The sequence below is a fragment of the Parambassis ranga genome, unplaced genomic scaffold (genome assembly GCF_900634625.1).
Source record: "Parambassis ranga unplaced genomic scaffold, fParRan2.1 scaffold_195_arrow_ctg1, whole genome shotgun sequence".
Taxonomy (NCBI): domain Eukaryota; kingdom Metazoa; phylum Chordata; class Actinopteri; family Ambassidae; genus Parambassis; species Parambassis ranga.
The window spans coordinates 14,459-35,676 of NW_021144748.1; the positions used below are offsets into that span (position 1 = coordinate 14,459).

The following is a 21,218-nucleotide window of genomic DNA, read 5'->3' on the forward strand; positions in this document are numbered from 1 at the left end:
TGGACTACCAACACTGCATCACTGACCAAGAAGGCACAGCAGCGCCTCTACTTCCTCCGCAAGCTCAGAGGAGCCAGAGCCCCTCCCTCCATCCTGTGCACCTTCTACAGAGGGGCTGTTGACAGCATCCTGTCCAGCTGCATCACTGTGTGGTACGGAGCCTGCACCGCCACCTGCAGGAAGACGCTTCATCGCATAGTGAGAGCAGCTGAGAGGAGTTTCTCTGTATGTCCAGCACATATAGCAGATTTGACAATAAAGCTGACTTTGACTTTGATATGGATAGATTGTCTCCACAAAGTCCAGCTGCTGACACAGCTTTTTTCTACCAGACTGTAAACATGTTCATTCCTGCTGTGAATTCGGCCATTTTAACATGGGAGTCTATGGGAAATGACTAGTTTTTGGAGCCAGCCCCCAGTGGCTGCGGCGTGAATTACAAGTTTTGACACTTCCGCATGGGCTTTAAGTTTGAGCCCCGAAGGTTGCCGCTTGGTTTCACCCCAAGACACACAAAAAAGTCACACGAAGTCCGTCATTTTGAATTGGTCATTTTTGGCGATATGTGACCCTGCAAAACTTTTTACACCTCGCATACTTCATCCAATCGAGCTGAAATTCACTGTGCCCCTGTATTTTTTGCTCTAACATGTACCGTAGCCCCTCTGGCCAGTTTGACACAGCAACATTAAAATTGGCACACATATGTATCACCTCCAGATGCACAAAAAAGTCTCTTGGACCCCCCGTCCAAACCCAACAGGAAGTCCGCCATTTTTACTTTTTTGGCAATTTTTGTCAATTTGTGACCCTGCTACAAAACTTTTCACGCCTCTCATACTTCATCCAATGGAGCTGAAATTTACTGTGTCCACTCAGGACACCATAGGGAATAGACGCATTTCAAAACTCTTTCAAAAGTCTTACGGTGTGGCCGGGTCGTGGCCTCAAAGTTGACCATTCACCATTACAAAGAAACACTATATTTTCTGCAGTACCACCAACATACTTCATGCAATGTGGACAAAATCTTACAGTGCTGCTATGGACCCGAGTCTGAACATATATATATGCTATTAGGATGATACAGTCATAGCGCCACCTACTGGCAACAGGAACTTTGTCTTCTAAACGTGTATTTGCTGTAAATCTGGAAATGAGAGGAGAGGAGAGCATAGGAGAGGGCAAAGCAATGGCCCCTCGGATCGCAAGGTGTGCGAGGGCCAGCAATGCTGCTTTCAGCTTTAATTCTGTAATCCGTCACGTGCTGTTGATATAATTTCATATTAATTATTCAAGTTCCTCTCGTAGGAACAACATGGTAATTGAGTGGTTGTTCTGAGACACCAGACTGCAGTCTCTCTCCAAAAACAAAAACCGCACTGATGATCATTGCAGCTACTCCTGCTGCTGTCAATCCAAGGATGAGTCCTGTCCATCCTGTGTCTGCTGCTGGACTCAGAGCTGGTCTGTCACTGTGTGTCTGAGCAGCAGCTGCTGTAAAGGACAAAAATGTGAGTTGAGACTTGTTGAAAGAAATCAGACAGTTCTCAGCAGACAGCAGCTTTAACTTACTCACCAGAGACTGTGAGCTCACAGGAGGCTAAGCGGGTCACTGCAGCTATTGTCACTTCACACACATACAGACCAGAGTCTTCAGTCCTGAGTCTGGACAGATGAAGTCTGATTCGTCCCTCTCTGAGGGCGTCTGTGTCACTCTGGACTCTTCCTGAAAAACCTTCATCCACAGACTCTGAGAGCTCAACACCAGCAATGACCTGATACAGGGCTGATTCTTTCTGTCTGGTTAAATGAGAACAGTGGACATGAATGTCCTCAGTCTTAGTCTGAGTGTCTGTGGGGAACGTCCACTCCAGTGTGATGTTGTGGTTCTCCTCTGCCTGATAGGAGCTCTGTGTCTCCTTCACTTCAAGTGCTGCTGCTGAGGAGGTGAGGATGAGGAGCAGCAGGATCATCTTCTCTCTGTGAGAGGACACAGAGGTGAAGAGTCATCAGGTTCAGTCAGACAGATGTGAGGGAAGCTGTCAAAGTTAAAAAACCATCAGTCACACTTTTTCCAAACAGATCTACAGTCTGCACTGAAACACCTCTGCACAGCAGAAATCAGTGTCCAGTAAAGAACTCATAACCATCCTGAATTAACGTGCTGTTTTCACTTTCCACCATCAACCCTGGAGTTCCCCTAAATCAGGGGTGTCCACAGCATTTTGGCTCGCGAGCTACTTTTCACAGTGACCGAGTCAAAATGATCTACATACTCTAATCCAACATGTGTGTATACTTGATTTCCATGTTAGAATATATAAACAGGTCAAAATAATCCAGAAAGAGATCTTTAAATAAAAATAACAATGTGTAGTTAAATTACATTTTACAGTATAAAGCTGCCCAGTCCAGTGTGTGATGGTGCTGTGGGCTTTAAGTGAAGAGAGAGGCTGCTAAATGATGATAATAAAAAAAAACAATCTCTATTTTTACTGTGTTACTGATAAATCTAGCTGACAGCCAGCAAAGTGTTCCTACTTTATCAATCAATCAAAACTCTTTATGAAGCAGCTTTCATTCAGAATACTGTAAGACAAAGTACTTTACAGACATAAAAACAATAAGACACACACACACAGATAAAAAAAGAGGATAAAGAGATAAAAAGATACAGACCAAGGAGACGCCATCATTACTTCCAGCAAGGTTTGCTGTGAGGACACACTGAGGAAACACACACCAGAAAAATCCATAAAATCACACAAATAATAATAAAATAAAAAAAACTTAAAAAGCCATAAAATATATATATATACAAATATAAAGAACAGAATGACGTTTGAATGAAGTTTAACGGAAATACACCGCTGAGTCTGAACATTCTGCTAAATGACCACCAGGCGGCTCCCTTGCCCACGAGCTGGCTGACTCAGCATCTCAACATAAATATTACAAAATAAACATCACAGTGATTCAGGGAACACAACATAAGGTCCGGGAGCATGGGCATACAACATTTACTCAGATCAACACAAACTCAGCAGCACAGGAGCGAACTTACATGCTTTAGTACAACTTCATCTGCAGCGAAGGTCCATGCGCTCCGACCTCTCTCTCTCTCTCCTCTCTCTCTCTCTCTCTCTCTCTCTCTCTCTCTCCCTCTCTCTCTCTCTCTCTCTCTCTCCCTCTCTCTCTCCCTCTCTCTCTCTCTCTCCCCCTCTCTCCCTCTCTCTCTCTCTCTCTCTCCCTCTCTCTCCCTCTCTCTCTCTCCCTCTCTCTCTCTCTCTCCCTCTCTCTCTCTCTCCCCCCCTCTCTCTCTCTCTCTCTCTCTCTCTCTCTCTCTCTCTCTCTCTCTCTGACTGCACAGTGTGTATATCGCTCCAGACTGGGAGGGGTTAACAGATGCGCACACAAACATGTGGAAGCAGGGGAATTTGAACACATGGCTACCTGTTAGGCGTTTCCTTCTCGTCTCCTTTACAGGGGCCGTATTCACAAAGACTCTCAGCGCTAAGAGTTTCCCTTAGTGGAGACATTCTAAGAAAATTCTTATGACAGAATCTATTATGACGTTTTCTAAGCAGTTCTTATAATTAAGACTAAATCCTATAAAGATGAAAGAGGTCTTCAGGTAAAAAGCTGTTCAGAGTGCAGAGGAGGACTTTTAGGAGGTTTCATCGTTCCTTGAACAGGGAGAACATGACGGAGCGACAGAGAGACACGTTCTCCAAACTATGAATGACGCTGAACTCATAAAAAGCTACAGATCAGAACGAGCAGGAACAAAGTTTGCGGTTGAAAATGAAGACTACAAATCTTAGTAAGGACTCTCATCTTCAAAGTGATTTAAGAACGTTCTCAGAGACAGGAGACGTGATTGGTTGACAGGAAAAACATGGGAACTGGTTCCTGATAATATAAACAGCAGGATGGACGGGGACATGAAGGCTGCAGTCTCAGATGATGATGTGATCAAACTGTTTGGACGGAATTCAGCCTAAATATTAATATTAACCAGCTGTCACCAGCTTCTCTATTGCAGCAGCAAAATATACACAAAGCAAAGTAAAAATATACCTCTAGCGGTGAAAATGCTCAACAGTAATAAACATTATTTACAGCATAAATAAATAAACAAACAAACATATGTGTGTAATTTGTAATGCAGGTATACATACGGTCTAATATATATATATATAATTAAAATACAATAAATAGTTGTATTCCACAGTGAGAAGGAAACATACTGTGGTTCAATAAATGAATATTAATGTGTAAGAGTGTGTGTGAGCAATGATGGAAACTGAATGAATGAACAATGACATAATAATAATCATAATCATTAATCTGTAAGAGGCAGGTTAATACAAACACAATGGATCAATTAATAAAGTTAAAAGTTCTCAAATGGAGTTATTACATGATGAGAGGAATAAAACAGAAGGAAGGAGAAAGACAGGAGGGTCGAAACAGAAACGGTAATCAGATTACATGAAATAACAAATTGTTGGCCCGTCGCTGCAGCACGCTGACGTGCGCGCTGACGTGCCGCAGCGACGGGCCAACCCGCCCAAAGCTGCGTCATTGAACACACCAACAACACTCTCAAAGTCCTCCCTGGTGCTGTTGGCCCAAACACTCCTCTCATTTCTCTCCTTCCAGTCCTCTCATCAGAACCCGGTGTGGACTTAGGTCTTACCTTTTCCAAGTCTTTAAATCCAGGCAGCTGGAGGATCCCGCCGCTCCCAGCGCAGCCTGAAATAAACACATCCAGCGCACAGAGCCTGCTCCAGATCCCACCGCATGGGGGTGGGCATGCCCTTATAGGCTCAATAGTCCATTTCCCGTAAATCACGTGACGGCATCCAGTTTCTGATTGGCCCATTGGCTGATCGAGTGCGTTCAGGGATACACATCCCTGTTTAATGTAGATATTTCAATACAGATAATAGTGGAATATATCAGCTACATCGATACATGTATTAGTTATGAGTTAAACATGTGACGTAGTAATGTAATCTAAACCACATTAGTCTGTTTGAGCACATCCTCCTTTAAATGCTGCACAACACAGAAGCGATTGTTACTGATTATTATTACACAAAAAAAAACACATGTTATTGAGGAAAAAACTCTGTGTCTGGAAGAACGAACCAATTAAGGAGATAATGACGCGTTAATCGTGTCAACATTTTAATCGGATTAATCCTGATGCTTGATTCATCTTCCACAGCCCTAATTATTGTGCAATGATAATAATTAAATGCAGCAGAAGGAATAGTTGGACTTGCTGGCACCGCACCGCCACCACCGCCGGCCTCTAAAAGAAGGGAGCAAGAGAGCAAACCGTCAGGAGGGCAAACACGAGAAACTCAGAACCTCCCAACAAAGAACACGTCATAATAAATATTTAACGAAATATTTAACGAAATCAATCAATAACAGATATTAACAATAAACCAAGCACGAGCAAATCATTATGTAACCTGAGCCAGTAGGAGCAATGGGACAGGCCCCCATCAGCAGGTATCCTCCAATAACAACGAAAATAATAATAATAATAATAATAATAATAATAATAATTAAAGACCAGTTAACAACCCACGTTAAATGACCCCTTTAACTTAGTCCCCGTTTCTCTTTACACACACACACACACACACACACACACACACACACACACACACACACATTATTACTTCTTCACACATGATTCAGACAGAACCGAACATTGTTCCGATCATGAAAAGTATCTGATAATATGAGGGGGGGGGGGGGGGGGGGGCAGCGCCGTTTTTGTTTCAATTAATCCATTGATATTTACTTTTTGCATAAAATGAAAACTGGAATATTTTCTAAAAATCTAAATGCTGTGAAAAGCAGCTCAGATGTTACGAACCCGCCCGGTACTACTTTATCAGCCCAACGTGTGTAAAGAAGCTCAATGGGCCCCACACTGGGCCCGGGGAAGAAGCCGTCCTCCTTTTATCCCTGCTCCCCGTACGATGACCGGGTCAGAGGCCAGAACACGGACCCGCCTGCCCCGCAGCAAGCAGCGTCTCTCCAGATCTAAGATTTAAGGCCTAATGTCAGAGATTATCTGAGCTTTTCACGAAAACTTGCTACTTTAATCTCAGAATATGAGCCCCTCTCCTCCTCTTCCAGGTCAGTACTTTTTTAACACGTCGTTGTTACAGCGTGACCTGTGAATGGGACTTTCTTTAGTTTCAGCTCGTCTATATTAAAGTGTTTGAGGTTTTACGTCGTGACGTACCGCTGCTCATACAGCAGCCGGAGGCGGACAGTGATGACGTCATAAAGGATTCTACTGCTGCGTGAATATTGAACGTTGATCAATAAAAACAGTTCTGACTCTGATCTGAACCCCAAAGGTTAAAGTGTATTGATCCCACAGAGGAATGGATTTTAACATATATGTAGATGGTAACACTGATGTATTCAAACTATATATACAATATAATCTGATGATAATCTCAGTGTTTATTTAGAGCTGGAAGAATCCACAGACTGACTGAAAACAACAGGAACACCAACAGCGATGAGCTGTGGTTAACTACCTGGTGAGCAGAGGACAGGGACTGCAGGGTCCAGTCAGTCAGGGGCCACGGTCTGCCATGAAAGGGCCAGTGTGGAGGACCTGCTGAAGGAAGAAGGAGAAACTGTACGAGGATGAAAGCAGAGAGGGCTCTAGCACAGAGAGAAGCAGCAGCTATTAACCCTTTCTTTACCCTCTGTGTTGCTGACATGGTAGTTTGACCACGAAGTTACTTCACTTTGTTATTAAAGTTGTCAGGTGACGTGTTTTCAGGGACTTCTTATGAGGTGTGTTCACATACACAGGCTGTGATGTAAACCTGATAAGAAGAAACCACCACACAGCAAACACTGTGTTACTAGTTAGGGGTTAAATCGAAACTAAACACAACAGCTGCATAAGATATAAATTCATACAAACAGTGACACACACCAAAGAAAACAGAACCACAACACAAAGTCCACTGACACAGGAAACACACCTGATCCTGTGAAAGATGATGACATCATATTCAGACTGCTGGGCTCCATTGAAGGTGTTTCAGGAGCGACTCTGTGGCGCCACCTGCTGACAGGAACCTGTGATCAGCTGCTGTCTGCTTGAAGTGAGGCAGAAAGTTCATCAGTCCACAGATGCAGAGTTCCAGCACATCTACAAGAACACAGCTGAACTTTGACTTTACAACAACAGAGATTTCAACAGAGGACGCTCGCTCCTCTACAGACCAACAGGCGCCTGAAGCCTCCTCCAACCATCAACATGAAGCTTTTCCAGACAGATCAGAGATGATTATTGATCTCTGATCCACTAAACCCTCAGAATCAAGCTACATGTTTCCATGAAGCTGCACTGAACCATCCTCAGAATCAAGCTGCTGCTGAACCACAGAAGAAGAGACTCTCTGTGTGTTAAACCCTGGAGCTGCAGGACCTACAGTGGAGCCTCTCTCTGTTTCACTGGGTCCTGGACCCGGTTTCAGCCATGTCCGCTCCTCTCTGATGGATCCAGGCTCTTGGGTAGCAGCCGGGTTGTGGTTTTAGAGGCTCAGCAGAGGCCCTGAGGGTCTGAGTGGGCATGAGTACGACTGACTACATGTGGAAGAAGACTGATTCTTCTACCTTCATGTCAGGCTGAGCTCCAGGCCACACGGCTCCAGCTCCTCCCTCTGATTGGTCCATGTGAGGCAGCCTTCATCCTGAATGGAGAGCAGCTCCTCAGTCTGTGTCTGTGTGCTCAGAGGTGCAAAGAGCTTCAGGCCAGGACCAGGCTTAAAGTTAGGACCCCCAGGGCACAGTACTGTCTCCATTCCTGTTCACACTCTATACATCGGACTTCAGACAACTTCTGACCCTTTCTGTAGGGAGAAGAGCTGGATGATCATGTCCGGCATCACTGTCATTCCCTCCACTGGTCTCTATCTGTATCCATGTATCATATATTGTGCTCATACTGCGTACTGTACTCTGATTGGATTATAGTGACACTTATACTTTTATACTCTGTACTTAACTGCATTTAATGTAACTTGATACCTCTGGCACAAGAATTTCCTTCGGGATTAATAAAGTTTTATCTTATCTTATCTTATCTTTAATAAAATGTAACACAACAACCCAGGAAGTTGTTTGTATGTGAGCGAGCAGCGAGTGAGACAGAAAGGTGCAGAGAAATCCATCTGACAGTGACTGACACCTTGACAGACCTGCACTGTTCAGTGATGTCATCCTGACATGTCTGTTTTTATTATAGTAAAGTTCAGATGTGATGGATCCAGATGACCTCTGTGTTCATATAGATGTAGATCTTCATCTGTTGACTGATGGAGATTCTGCCTCACTTTAACCAGACAGCAGCTGATCACAGGTTTCTGTCAGCAGGTGGCGCCATTGGACAGACTGATGTGTTTTCATGTCTCACACTCACATCAGTTCATGTTGGTTTTTATTCTTTTTGTTAACATGTGTGAAGCAGTTTGTATCGACAGTAACACAACAGAGGAACAATATGAGGACACAGTGACACAGCACAGTGTGTCTGTGTGACTCCTTCAAGCACAGAGACACAACAGAGATGAAGCTTCAGTGTGTGTGAAGCTGCATGTTTACACTGTGATGTGTGTGAATCTGTTAGAGATATATTCTCTATGGGGATCAATCATTTTAATCTGAATCTTTCACACTTTTAATATCTGTGTTTGTTTCCCTTTGATTAACATGATGTGTTTTCAGTGTACAGTGTTCACACACACACACTGTGGGGATCAGAACTTTTTGGATCAACGTTCAAAAAACCAGTTTCAATATTTACGCAGCAGTAAAATCCTTCTTATCTGCCTCCAACTGTTTTATGCAAATGAGCAGCGGCCGGCACGTCACGACGTCTCCTTAAATAAACCTGTCAATACGTCAACAGTAAATTCCTGATTTTATCATAAATACAAGAAAGGGGAAAAATACTAAAGCAGTTTCAGCTGATGTCCACTTCACCCCTCAGTGCAGGTTTTTTTACTTTTTCAAATATATAAAATATTTTTTTTAAAGATGTGTCATTCACTCATAAGTATTATATTTTCTTTGTGTCTTTGCTTCTTTTTAACGTCCCGGGCAGGAGCAGGTGAGTGATCGCAGTTCCACCGACGTCACAGGTTGAGGAAAAAAAAGGGCAATCGGGCAGTTCAACACAAATTTTAGAATTCAAATGTAAATGTTTCTGATCCATCACCAGAACACTGGGAAACACATTTACTACCCTTTGTGTCATCAGGGACAAAAATGTCCGCTTCTAAAAACTGCTATAAAAACTGAACAGATTCATATTTTTCTGCATAAATATGTGAAACAGCTTCAGGACTGCTCAGAACTACCAAACATCATTGGAGGAGTTTAACGCTTTAAATGCCAGTTAGATTGCATGATGCAAATATTTAATGTAAAAATGCACCAAACAAGTTATTTTACAAGTTGGGAGGCTCAGGCATTATTTTATATCTGTCATGTCAAAGTTTATCCAAAATATTGAGTTGGAGTTATTAGTGTTTGTATTGCAGCAGTTTTAAATGGTGTTTTCCACTTAGGTCCATTAACTCCTATTATAATACTACATTTTAATATCAGAGCCATAACAACATGGAATCATGCATTTCTTAATGTAAGGGTTTCATTTGTGAGGACATGTCAAAGTTCATGATCATAAATTCAGCTTCACATTCTTCATTTCACTGCTTCTAAGACAAAAACATGTTCTGACCTGAAATCACAGTCAGTGATTCAAATGAAAGTGAAACATCATCAACATTTAAAGCACAAAGTTGAAGCTGCTGTCACTTCCACACACTCTGCTTCTACACACAGCACAGACTCACTGAGGAATCAGAATACAAACTGAACCCAGCATGTAGAGGCTGAGTGAATGTGGTGCTGAAGGTGTGGAGGTGGATCAGTGTGTCAGAGGAGACTCTGTAGAAGGACAGAGTGCCAGCAGGACAGTCCACATACACTGCTGCTCTGTGAGAGACAGAGGAGGAGGAGATGGATGTTTGTCTGTTATTGTGACAGACACAGTAACCATCATCAGAGCAGAACAGACTCCAGGACTGATTGTTTCTTCCAAACCAGCAGTCATAACTGTGTCCTTTCCTTCTGATTCTTCTGTAACTCACTGATATATTAACCCTTCCTCTCCACTCGACCTCCCAGTAACAGCGACCAGTCAGAACATTTCTACACAGCAGCTGAGAAAACCAGTCAAATCTGTCTGGATGATCAGGATATGGCTGCTCCTCTCTCACACATGTCACCTTCCTGTTGTTGTCAGACAGTTTGAGGTTTGTGTTCACTGAGTTTGTGTCGACTTCAAGTTGACAGAAATCTGATGGAGAGAAAAAGACACAGCTGCAGTTTATCATCTGACACATCTGATGGCTTCATTCTGTCTTTACTGACTGATGTGTTGTTCATTCATACAAAGTTTATCATCTGACACACACACACACAACCATACAGGAACACACACACACACAACCATACAGGAACACACACACACAAACAACCATACAGGAACACACACACACACACACAACACACACACACACAACCATACAGGAACATACACACACACACACACACAACCATACAGGAACACACACACACACACACACCCACACACACACATACAGGAACACACACACACACACACACACACATACAGGAACACACACACACACACACACACAACCATACAGGAACACACACACACACACACACATACAGGAACACACACAACCATACAGGAACACACACACACACACAACCATACAGGAACACACACACAACCATACAGGAATACACACACACACACACACACACACACACTTTCAAAATAAAAGCCTCCACATCATTACAGACCTTACTAGGCCTGGTGAAATACATACAAGCCACCCAGAAATATGCAGACACACACTATACACACCTGCCAACACACAGACACACAAACATGGATTTTCAAAATAAAAGACCTTGCACAATAACAGGGTATGGCTGACGTGTAGATTTTCAAAATAAAACACTTAAACATGTTTTAACATGCATTAGGGAGTGTCCCCCCCCCCCCCCCCCACACACACACACACTTACACAGACACACAATGATTTTCAAAATAAAAGCCTCTAATTCATTACACAGCTAACTAGCGCTAGCCACCCCCACAAATTATACATCAAATCGACCGGCTCGGTCAGGACTACTACCCTCTGAGGTTTGGTAGCGATCGGATAAACGGTGTTTGAAAACATCCAGAAAAACTGCGATCAACCCTCCCCACAGGCATCAAATCACTGTCAAAACTTTGAAGCCATGGCGTTTGGGCATGTTTCACACAGAACCTTCATTTAAAATGTAAAATGTAGATAAACATTAGACCTCTGACATATTGAGTCCCCATGTCTGTGCCACTTTTTGTTTTGACAGGCAAGCCACTTAAGCTTTCACATATGCCGGTGATCAGGAATGAGGTTTGGTGGTATATAATGGGGCGGACCGGCAGCAGAGTGTGGGCGAGCGCGCATTGGCCCACTCAAAATTTCTTGTGAAATTTTCTAGGTTATATATACAATAGTTATTTCTATTTTCTTTCCTGTTTGATTCCTCTGTCCTTATGTTCCTTTCTTTGGTTGGGATTGTTGGTGCATTATCATTTAGGGTTTTTCCTGTAGAACAGACCAAAAGTCCAGTTCATATGTTCACTGGGCCGAAGCCTCTGTCATAAAATCAATAATGTCATAATATGCCACCAGTACTGTTGTCCACAGGATGAAATCCACACGTTTAAAAAATTATTGTTTATATATATTTAACATTTCACCACAAGATGGCAGCAAACATGGTCAAACTCTCACCACCCTGTTTTGCCAGTGATCTGTGTTTTTTTATTGCCCATTTCTAAAATGGCAAGTGTGAGTAAGAAAAGGAAGGTTGACAGCGAAGGCCGAAGTTTCAGGACAAGTGGAAATGGAAGAAGAATGTGAGGGCAAGACATCTTGCACATTGAAACCTGTTTTGGAGCCAGACCTGCCCCCTTTACTGCAGCTGAGAGCCCAGTCTCTTCCTTCTCATCAGAGGTCCCTCGTTAATCGCGGGGGTTACGTTCCGAAAATAACCCGCAAAAGGTGAAATCCGTGAAGTGATCGGCTTTATTTTTTACAGTTATTCTAGATGCTTTAAGGCTGTGACCCCCTCACTACACACTTTATACTCCTTTCTCTCCTGTTCAAACACTGTCAGAGTTCAATCCTTCATAAAAATAAGTCCAGTGTTACAGAAAGAAACCAAAGCAAAAAAGCAAAATAAAAGGAAATATAATAAATGAAGATTAAAAAATGGTTTAGTGAAATGGAAGTTGTGGCGGCTGCACTAAAATGAATGATAAGTTAATGTGGTCTGTTCAGAGCTGTCAGTAAAAGCTTGTTTAACTGGTTTCGGCTGTCCCGCCTAACAAACGAAGAGATTGCTTCCAAAACACTATAAATCCAGAAAAAAGTGTTTTCTTTCCCAAAAGGGTTTATATGAAAACTTCTACTTTATGTTTCAAACTGTAATATATCATCATGAGTTTGTAATAACATCAAAAACTCAAATCTATATTTTGATTTTAAACATTTATTAAACAATCAAATCTTTTTTCCACCCAAAAAGCTATAAATCCATTTCATCAAAAAACTAATTTTATGTATTTATATATGTATTTCTAATAATATTATTTCGCCGGCTGTCAGTTGATCCGCATGACAAAAGTTTTTCTCTTTAGTATGCAAACAGGAAATGGCCGGTATTTTCCCTCCAGCTGAGTTTCGGGATTCTGTATGGAAGGCTTCCACTTTTTCCCATGGAGGAAACGAGGACTGCCTCATGGATACTGTCAAAGTTATTCATTTCACACAGCTAAAACACTCATTTAAAAGACGACTGGACATACTTTCTATCTACTGACAGGGCTCCGCCATGACAGTTGGAAAGCTGCCCCGTGATTGGTTGAATGGAAATGCTGCATTGTGCTGAAAATCAGGGTGTTTGTAGCAGATTGGGAAAAAAGGGAAGAAGCGGTGCAGGGAAACATGGCGGATAACGTGTTTTGTTACTAATTGATTAAAAACTTTAAATAGAGACCCCGTGTGAAACTTATTTTGGTGGTAACTCGTTTTCTTAAACATTGGCGTTTGTCGCCCTAACCACCCTAACCCTAATAATGCTGCTCACAGCTCAGTGTCTCAGTGTCCTCACTCTTCAGTCCATCAGTCCAGTCTGACCCTTTGGATGAGATTCTTTGTGTCTGAGTCCTGCCTGCTTTTGGACTGTGGAGCTGTTTATTCCTGTGTTGGGACCTTCAACCCTTTTTGGTCTCTCATTGGATTTTGTCTTTTGTCTGCTTGGTTGTCTCTGTTATGTCCCAGGCTGAGGGGAAACCCACACACAGCATGTCTGCACCTCCCCACTCGTCCCCACTCTCAGATCGGCAGCTACACAGGCTGGTTTCAGTGTTAGGCTGCAGTTCATGAACTCAGAGCTGAGCAGTGCCCCAAACAAACACAAAGACACTACAACACACTAAAGCTCCCTAACAAGAGAAAAAAGGAAACCAATGACAAAGCTGGAACCTAAAACTCCTGCTGGGGAGTAATAAACTCCAGTAAACACGAAAGAAATCCAACCGCCGAGGCTGCGCTACAACAGCTCTGATGGACTGATAGAACACTGACTCATGCACAATAACATGAGGAAAGACTGAGTCAAACTTACACTTCCTCAGCCCAGGTTTTAACCTCTGCTCTCCACCATGCTCCACCCTGCAGGAAGAAACACAGTCAGAATGATTTTCTAACCAACATGAGTCCAAACTGCTGATCAACATGAAGCAGAGTTCCTCAGTTTGTCAGAGACACACAAACAGACTGAAACTCATCTGTGTCGACTCCAGAAGAGTCTCTCCTGATCTGCTCTGTGTTTATTCATGTCCTCCATTCTGTGAAATATTGCTCTCTGTCAGTGCTTTACTGTAAAATCCTCTTCATGCAGCAACAGTGTAGGTTTGATCTCAGCATTGTGCATTTATCCAAAGCAGCAAACAAGCCACACTGTCTCTGACTGTTTGTTGCTTTCACTCTATATGCAAACACAAGCCTGGTTCACATGTGTCATGGATGGAAGAGTTTCTGACACACTTCAAATAAATACATTCACTCATGTCTGTGTGTAGTTTTTACAGTGATAATATTGTAGTGTCTCCCTGCTCTCTGTCTCTGACTGAAGGAACTCCTCCTTCTACCATTGTGTTGTTGTCTCCTCTGAAGCTTCACATATGGATTGTTTCAGGAACATTTGTTTGTGGAAATAATTCAGTGGTTCTTACAGCTGAGGACATTAATAAGTAGGGCATCATTTTGTATTTGATCTGCACTAAGTGTGACTGAAAATCAGTCTGTATGTATTTTGATATGAAGAACGTGTATAAAGAAAAGTGAAGTTAACATGATGGACACTTAATGATGGAGAAAGATGAACATCAGGGATCAGTGATTATTTCTTCTCTGCAGTTTCAATCCATCCATCAACAGCTGTGGATATATGAGCTAAACTGACAGACTGAGGAGGACTCATGCTCTGTGGTCTCTGTGTACCTGAGAGTGTCCAGACTACAATCTGGACTGTTGAGTAAAGCAGACAGCAGCTTCACTCCTGAGTCTCCTGGATGATTGTAGCTCAGGTCCAGCTCTCTCAGATAGGAGGGGTTGGAGGTCAGAGCCGAGGCCAGAGAAGCACAGCCCTCCTGTGTGATCAGACAACCTGACAGACTGGAGGTACAAAACAGGTCATGAACTCAAGAAGAAAGAAGGGAAATCCAACAGATCTTCAACATGAACATGAAGCAGAATTTAACTGATGATCAAAAAGCTGGATCCTGACCTGAGAGTCTCCAGTCTGCAGTCTGGACCCCCTAATCCGTGAGACAGCTGCTTCACTCCTGAATCCTGCAGGTCATTGTTATCCAGATCCAGCTCTCTCAGACTAGAGGACTGGGAGCTGAGGACTGAGGACAGAGCTTCACAGCTTCTCTCTGAGAGGTTACAGCTGCTCAGCCTGAGAAAAAAAAGATTGAACACAAAGTCAATGTTTTGTTGTTCATATAAAAATCAACCATGATTGAAATGGTTCATAAATCCACCTACAGAACTTTGTTGGAGGCTTTGACCACTGGCAGCAGCCTCAGAAGAGCCTCCTCTGAAGCAGAGTATTTCTTCAGGTCAAACACCTCCAGACCTTCTGATGACAGTAAGATGAAGACCAGAGCTGACCACTGAGCAGGAGACAGTTCATCTGTGGAGAGACGTCCTGATCTCAGGGCCTGTTGGATCTGCTCCACTAGAGAATGATCATTCAGTTCATTCAGACAGTGGAACAGATTGATACTTCTCTCTGCAGACACATTCTCACTGATCTTCTCCTTGATGTACTGGACTGTTTCCTGATTGGTCTGTGAGCTACTTCCTGTCTGTGTCAGCAGGCCCCGTAGAAGAGTCTGATTGGTCTCCAGTGAAAGACCCAGGAGGAAGCGGAGGAACAAGTCCAGGTGCCCATTTGGACTCTGTAAGGACTTGTCCACAGCACTTTGGTGGAGATGTTTTAATTTAGGTTTGTCTCTAAAGACTTTAGATCTCACAGGTGTTCTTTGTTGTTCCAGCAGGTTGACAGCAGAGCTGATGAAGGTCAGATGGACATGAAGAGCAGCCAGAAACTCCTGAACACTCAGATGGATGAAGCAGAACACCTTGTCCTGGTACAGGCCTCTCTCCTCTTTAAAGATCTGTGTGAACACTCCTGAGTACACTGAGGCTGCTCTGATATCAATGCCACACTCTGTCAGGTCTGACTCATAGAAGATCAGGTTTCCTTTCTGCAGCTGATCAAAAGCCAGTTTTCCCAGAGACTGGATCATCTCCTTGCTCTCTGGACTCCACTGTGGATCTGTCTCGGCTCTTCCATCATACTTGATCATCTTCACTTTGGTCTGAACCACCAGGAAGTGGATGTACATCTCAGTCAGGGTCTTGGGCAGCTGTCCTCCCTCTCTGGTTTCCAACATGTCCTCCAGAACTGTAGCAGTGATCCAGCAGAAGACCGGGATGTGGCACATGATGTGGAGGCTTCGTGATGTCTTGATGTGGGAGATGATCCTGCTGGCCTGCTCCTCCTCTCTGAACCTCTTCCTGAAGTACTCCTCCTTCTGTGGGTCGGTGAACCCTCTGACCTCTGTCACCACGTCCACACAGTCAGGAGGGATCTGATTGGCTGCTGCAGGTCGTGTGGTTATCCAAAGGCGAGCAGAGGGAAGCAGCTTCCCCCTGATGAGGTTTGTCAGCAGCACATCCACTGAGGTGGACTCTGTGACATCAGTCAGGGTCTCAGTGTTCTGGAAGTCCAGAGGAAGTCGACACTCATCCAGACCATCAAAGATGAAGACCACCTGGAGGCGCTGAAAGCTGCAGATTCCTGCCTCTTTGGTTTCAGTGAAGAAGTGATGAACAAGTTCCACCAAGCTGAACTTTCTCTCTCTCAGCACATTCAGCTCTCTGAAAGTGAATGGAAATGTGAAGTGGATGTCCTGGTTGGCTTTGTCTTCAGCCCAGTCCAGAGTGAACTTCTGTGTTAGGACTGTTTTCCCGATGCCAGCCACTCCCTTTGTCATCACTGTTCTGATTGGTTCCTGTCTTCCAGGTGAGCCTTTAAAGATGCCTTCTGGTCTGATGCTTGTTTCTGGTCTGTGTGCTTTCCTGGATGCTGCTTCAATCTGTCTGACCTCATGTTCCTCATTGACCTCTGCAGTCCCCCCCTCTGTGATGTAGAGCTCTGTGTAGATCTGGTTCAGAAGGGTCGGCTCTCCTGCTTTAGCGATCCCCTCAAACACACACTGGAACTTCTTCCTCAGGTTAGACTTGAGTTTACGTCCACACTCTGCAGCACGAGTTCCTAAACAAACAATAAATGTCATTAATAAGTGAACGCTACAATAAATGTGTCAAATAAATATTTTCTGTCTCCATGAAATCTGTTCATCAGTTGTAGACAAACAGTTTGTGTTTTCAGTCAGAAGAATTCACAGATGTCTGCATCATATTAACAGCAGAGTGTGTAGATGTAAACTTCATTTCCTCTTTCCATCATGTTAAAGCTCTTCAAATCCTCTTACTGCTCTGCAGACGCTCAGCCAGCTCCTCCTGCTTCATCCTCCTCAGGAAGTGCACTGTGATCTGCACTAATGACTCTCTGCTGCTCCTCTGCTCTTCATCCTCCTCATCCTCCCTCTGACTCTCTGAGCATTCTGGGTACTCTGGACTCAGGAGCTTCTGGATCTTCTTCAGCTCATCCTTCACAAACCTGACAATGTTCTCCTCCAGCAGCTGGAACAGAACAACAGAGTATAAACTCTCAGACTTTGAGGAGCAGAATAACAGTTTAGTGTTTCATAATATTACAGCTTATGTTCATACATGTATTACTTGAATCTACAACATTAGATATGAAGTGTTGTGTATGCACAGCTGCTGTAGTTATAAGTATTACTACCACAGTTCTGTCTCTGTGAATGCTTGCTCAGGGGTCAGGCTCTGGGTCTCTGTAGAGCACCAGGACTGTTGTGTTGTAGTTAGAAGCTCTTTGTACTCACCATAAATATGGCGTCCTGAGCAGGAGTCTGAACACTGGGTTGCTGCAGTCTGTGACAGAAACATCAGCATTTAACAACACAATCACTTCACTAAGTGTTTTGATGTGTTTTCACTTTAACAGATACACAACAGTCAATAGACTGGTGACAAACAAGCATTGTTGTATTAAAAATGAAAACTATCCCAACTCCACACATCCAGCTCATGTTGAACCTGTTGCTGCTGCTTTAATGACTGAAGCACAGCTTTAAGAGTTCCATTCCACTTCCACTGTCATCATATGTTCACATTGATTTAGACCAGGGGGTTCAATTAAAGTCACTGAGGTCCAGCTGTTCACATTTGCTCCAAGTCAAAGGTCTGAGCTGATGTCTAGCTTGTGTCTTATTAGCTTCCCCTATGTCCACATGTTCATATGTTTCAGTAATATCTATTGTCAGTTTTCAATGCAGGGAATGTTTACCTGGGGCACAGCTAGCTCTGTTACCATGAATAAAAGTAGTCCCAGGCAAATACATTGAAGGCCTTTATTTCAGATGAAAGAAACTGAAACCTCAGACTGAAATAAATACAAAGTGCAACAGTCAATGGACTGGTGAAGAAAATTCATTAATACACAAAATGTGTGTATTAAAAATGAAAACTATCCTGACTCCACACTGTTCAGCTGCATCCAGCAGGTTTGTAATTTGTTCTTCTTCACATATTCTGCTTTAATGGCTGCCAGCACAGCTGTAAGAGTTCAGTTAAATCTTCCACTCACCATGTTTCTCTTTCTTTAACATTAACGACGTGCAGCAGGATGAATCACAGTCAGACAATGTTGCAGTGTGATGATATAGAGTCTATATCATCACACTGCAGACCTTTGTTATTTCCTTTACTTAAAGCCTTCAGAAACCACCATGAGATGATAACATGACAACATAAATACATACTGATACTTTCTATTATACATCTACAAACACAGAGCTGCTTATGGGTCTTTTACAGAGCCAAGCAGACCCACATGATCATTGAAGAACTCTGCTAAGTTACAGAAACAGGACTTAAAGTGGTATCAACATTTTTGAAATGTTCACTTTTCATGGACACAGAGCTGGATCAGTGTCCATGATGGCCACTACAAGAGACTGAAAAACTGTTATCACACAATTTATTTGATCACAATTTGACCAAATTCAACCAAAAACACCGAAGAACAGAAGCCACCTTAAAGTTCTGCACAGGCTGTGTTCAAGTCAGAATAATCAGCAGTGTGAGGTACGTGCAAAAATCCAAACCAGGACCCTGGGAATCTGAGGAGGAGGAGACTAGCTCCTAGCTACATATAGGCTGACAGCTACAGTCGTTTTGGGAAGTTGGTCAAACTTTCTATATTTCTGCATAAATATGACCCGAAACACGATCAATGCTGAATTCTGCAGGCCGACAAAACATAGCTGAGCTAGACAACAGAAAAATGCATAAACCGCTAGCGATTAGCACAATGCTAATTTGCATTGAAAAACCCATAAGGTCGCTAGCGCTATTAGCGTCACACTTTTAACCCGTTTTCTTAAACTTAAATAACTTAAAGTGCCTCCTATGAGCGCATGACGTAAGGTAAGGGCTTATGAAACATAATACTTACAGACAGATATTCTCAGACGACTAAAAAACATGTAGCAGGATGAAAAAACACAGCAGAAACTTTCCACTTGGCTCTGGAACCATTATGCTACTACGGAAGCCTCGTAGGACAATCTCAACTCAAACATAGGATTTTGGCTGACTATAGGGGGCAGCACAATCATATTTACACACAGTGTATGAATCTATCATTTATTTAAATGTTTTATTACTGAAATGTCTTTCCATACTTTGTTTCAGTGGGCTGCCTTTCTAGTACAGTGAGGCAGATGTTTAAGTCATGTTTATGCAGACATATAGAAGATTTTAAATGATTCATACACTTTGAAGCAGCACTGTAAATATGCATTACTCTGTGCTACAGATGCTCCAAACCATCAACCACCTGCAGAGCAAACAGACACATACAACCCCAAGAGTCCAGCAGAGCTCATCACAGCATGGAGACACTTCCAGAGTGATTCTTACCTTTGATCATCAGATGGCTGATCAGCTTTGAAATCAATGGGCCTACCCATCGACCGATCACTTTTCATGGACACACAGCTGGGTCCAGGTCCAGCAGAGTCTGCTCTCACATCCTGGATCCTGATAGAATCACAAACACTGACTCTGAGCTTCTTCTGGAAAAATGATGCTGATCATCATGTTACACTTTAAATTAAGAAAGATTAAGAAACCTTTATTAGTCCCACAATAGGGAAATTGCATAAATGTTTAATAATGATGGAAACAAACTGCAGCTGTGACATTAACTCTGACCTTTGACCCTCAGATGGATCAACATCTTTGAAATTAATGCCCTGACCCTTTGACCAATCACTCTTCATGGACACACAGCTGGCAGGTCTGGGTCCAGGTCCAGGTCCAGGTCCAGGTCCAGGTCCAGCAGAGTGTGCAGTGTGCTGCTGCTTTGTTCTTGAACACACAGATGTGTGAATAATGTGAGTGTGAGCTCTGACATGGAGAAGAGTCATGGACAGTCAGAGACGGTCCTCTTACCTCTGAGCTTTGGTCCGGCTCTCATGGTCCCCACACAGAGGGCTTTAGAGGGAGGGACTCCCTCCTCTCTGTCCTCACACTGACTCATAGCAGAGCTCACACCTTCACACAAACACAGCAACATGACACAGAAACACACAGTCAGCATGTTGTTATTGATCCTTCATGTAGATGCTAACAGGCTAATCATGCTGTTAGCTTAGTATCAGAGCCTCAGACCAGGTTTGGTTCTCAGGCTTTTATTTTGGTGAGTCTGTAAACCTTACACAGTGCAGTGTGTAGGTGTAGGTGTAGTGTGCAGGGTGTCAGTAAGTCGTCTGATAAACTCAGTATAAACCAACATTTTTTCCATTTAAAGGTTTAAACAAGTCGTCGTCTGAGTTTCAGAGCAAATTAAAGCTGGGGAATGTTAGAGTGTATACCGGAATTTAATTAAAGTCAACATTTCAGTTTTTTGAGTGCAGTGAACACAAACACACTGAAACACAAACTTGACTGATGTGAAAACTTCAACTTTTGTCTTTGTCTCAGAGCAGATGTTTAAATGCTGCAAAATCATACAAACTCCACTGGGCATGAATGGGTTAACAGTAGATAGAACAGATATGAATGCAGTGTCATCCAGCTGTCAGACCGGTTCTGACACTGATCATGTGACCTGAGAGTTCTACAGTCTGCTGTGACTCGAACAGAAAAACACTACAGTAACACAACTTGTTCTGAAACAGCTGTTCATCTGCTATAAAAGTCATCAAAGAGCAAAGAGAAAGCAGCCAATCAGCAGCAGAAACATCTGTACTGTACCATCA

At 43.0% G+C, this 21,218-nt stretch overlaps 1 long non-coding RNA gene across 3 annotated transcripts; it reads right to left on the bottom strand.

Moving 5' to 3' along the window:
• Positions 1–995: 995 nt before the first annotated feature.
• LOC114429666 (uncharacterized) lies at positions 996–19,937 on the bottom strand. Of its 3 annotated transcripts, XR_003669872.1 has the most exons (6): positions 6,756–6,911; positions 6,585–6,667; positions 4,706–5,326; positions 2,683–2,730; positions 1,580–1,983; positions 996–1,497 (listed from the first exon to the last, which is right to left on the bottom strand). It is a non-coding gene; the product is annotated as an uncharacterized LOC114429666 (long non-coding RNA). The 3 variants fall into 3 exon arrangements; XR_003669873.1 differs by lacking the exons at positions 6,585–6,667; positions 6,756–6,911 and adding an exon at positions 19,876–19,937; XR_003669871.1 differs by having other exon boundaries at positions 6,585–6,779.
• Positions 19,938–21,218: the final 1,281 nt, after the last annotated feature.